Here is a 3,217-nt window from a genome sequence, read left to right as displayed (position 1 = left end):
TTGGGGAAGCTAACACTGGTTCAATGACAGAAATTGCTTTCAGCTTCTCACAAGGTGCTTAACAGTCCTCTGGCCACATTACCTTAACTTTCTTTGATATCAAACACATCAATGGAGCAGCTTTAATGCTGATATTTGGTATAAATTTGTGGTGGAGATCATACATCCTAAAAACCTTATAATTTGTCATTTAGTCTCAGGAGAAGTAAACTCCATTAGTGGTTGTACTTTTGTTGTTCTTGGGCCCACTTTTTCATTCACTTGATAGGTTACCTGTACCCTTGGATAGGTTGTCTGTGCTTTTGATAACTTAGGAAAAGTTTATCAACAAATCAGATGATTAATTTTCCAAACATAGCTTATTGTTCCAAGTTGTCCTTTCAAATCTCAGTGTATACCTGTACATTATCAATGTAAAACATATAGTTAGGTACAAAAACAAAGTTGCTGGAACAGCTCAGCAGATCTGGCAGCATCTGTGAAGGAGAAAACAGAGTTAACGTTTCGGGCTCAGGAACCCTTCCTCAGAACTCTGAGAGTCACCGGACCCGAAACGTTAACTCTGTTTTTCCTTCACAGATGCTGCCAGACCTGCTGAGATTTTTCAGCAACTTTGTTTTTGTTCCTGATTTACAGCATCCACAGTTCTTTTGGTTTTTGTATGGTTAGGTACATTGGCTACCACTGAGTTCATCAGTCTCTGGAAATTTGCTGGAGTATTTTTTTGGCAATATATGATAGATTCAATCATCATTCTTTCATTGCTGATCAACTTTCACAATTTCATCCAGTGGGGTCTTCTGCATTCCTATAAGAGCAATTTGTCCAGCAGGATATTTGTATAAGCTGGGAAATCTCCAACCTCTCAAACAACTGCTCAAAATGAAACAACATACTGCAGATGTTGGAAATTTACAATGAAAAGATGAAATGTTGAAGAAACTCAAGAGGTTTTGCAGCATCTGTGGAGAGAGAAACTCAGTTAATCTTTCAAGTCTAATATGATACTATTTTTATTTGGTATAGAAAAAAATATGATAAACTATAAAGAGCATGGGATTCTTTGAGTGTATAGAGCAGGGATACTACAGAAATTAATTAAATAAAATATGGCAGGACAAGTGAACTATTGCTGCTGCAGTACGTGTCAACAGCTGAACACTAAGGTAATCCTTGTGAGGAGAGTGTTTACAGCTCAAATAACTATGAATCTGAGTTGATAAACTGGGATCTGAACTCAGACATAGCACCACATGAAGGAGGGGGGAAATTTACCTGTACACTTTGCTCTAGGGTGTGCTAATATTCCTCAGATTAAATAATTAAATTTGGTCAATGATCAGGTTAGGAGGGTGTGAATGTCAATGAGAGAGGTGTGGGGATTGAGGGAGTAGTGTTCAAGGAGCCTTAGTTCCTGCAAATTTCCATGTAAGTTGTGTGGATGAGAGTATGGATTGAAGGGAGGACTAGCATGGAACCCATTTGAGTGGTGGGAGGAAATAAGAACATAGTAGTGGTAGGGAACAGTATCATTAAGAGGGTAGATACTGTGAGCATGAGTTCCAAAGGCTGTGTTGCCAGTCTGATGTCAGGATGAAGGACATCTCCTTGGGTTGTGAGAGAAAATTGAAGCAGGAGGGAAGGGGTACAGTTGTCATTATCTATGGTGGACCAACAACAATGAAAGGACATCAAAGGAGGTTCTGCTGAAACAATTTGAACAGTTAGGAGCTAAATTAAAAAGCAGAATCTCTAAGGTAATAATCTCAGGATCACAATTTGAGCTAGGGTAAATTGGCACAGGATAAATGAAGTCAAGATAAATGTATGGTTCAAAGACCAATGTGGGTTGAGTGAATTTTAGTGCATGGGGCACTGGCATTAGCACTGAGGTAGAGGTGAGTAGATTCAGTTAGATAGGTTTCACTTGAACTGTGTTCGGACCAGCATCCTAGCAAATCACACAATTAGTAGCTAAAGAGGGCTTTAAATTAAGTAGTGCTGTGGAGGAGTGTTGTGGGGGAGAGGGATGTTGGTGGAGAGAGGATGCTAGAGACAATATGTAGGCTTACAAACGAAAAGGATGTAGGACAGCTATTTAGGTGATTATACCCTGAGTGGACAGAATATACAAGCATGGGAAGTAGCAGCAAATAGGGTCAAAGATGGGAAAAATTTGTTTAAACATAAGCAGAATTAATGGCTCTGATGTACTATTCAGAATAAAATAAATGAATCAATGGTACAATGAGAGCTTCATGGGAATGATTGCATCACCATTGCAGAGACATAATTTAAGGAAATCAAAACTGGGAACTAAATATTCAGGTTATGTGAATTTTTGAAAGTACAGGCAGGAAAGAAAGGATGGTGACACAGCATTGTTGGAACTGAATTGGTACAATAGGAAGAAATCATATTGGACGACATAGAAACCATTTGGGTGAGGGTAAGAAATAAGAAGGGAATGCAACACTGCTGAGTGTAGTTTATAGGACCCTAACTGTAGCTGTCCTGTAGGACAATGAATAAATCTGGAGTTAACAAGGGCATGCAGAAACGCAGTAGATTAATCGTGATTTAGACCTTCACGTATTTTGGGAAAATCAAATTGACTGGATTGTCTCCTTGTGAGGAAGTTCCACTGGGAGTGAGAACCAGGTTTCCCACTGTTGCTGTGCTTTGGGCCTGGAGTGTAGGCGTGTGTGCCTCTCCAGCCGACCCTGAGGGTGCTGGACGTGACTCTCCATAGCAGTCACCAACCACAGAGGAGCTGCAGCAGCAGAGTGTAGCTACACTCCTGCATGTTCTGTACAATAAAGGCCATTGTGTCCTACACAACTGTCTGTAAGACCTGTCCCTCCCTGTGCATGTGAATAATTGCTGATACTACAGACTTCATTCTGCCTGGGGCTAAGCAGGGGCCTGCTCTCTGGCAGTCTCCTCACAAGAAGACAGGACAGTGCCAGGAGATACCCAGCTGATGGGCAAACCATACATAGGCCCTTAAAGATCTTCTCTCAGGACACTCCAGAGATGGGTGGAGACTCCATCTCTACCCTTCCTGCCCCCCTCCAACTCATGGAAGTTTAAGCTAAGAAGCATCCATTTGCCTCTGGCATGAACATGTCTATCAGTCCTCTGAGTGCTAGTGGCAGGGGGTGTTTCTTCCATAGCCAGCTGCAAAGCTATCACAGTGAGGCATTCGAGATAACAA

This window comes from Rhincodon typus, chromosome 1 (genome assembly GCF_021869965.1).
Source record: "Rhincodon typus isolate 14 chromosome 1, sRhiTyp1.1, whole genome shotgun sequence".
Lineage (NCBI taxonomy): Eukaryota > Metazoa > Chordata > Chondrichthyes > Orectolobiformes > Rhincodontidae > Rhincodon > Rhincodon typus.
Note: the sequence above shows the minus strand (reverse complement) of the source record.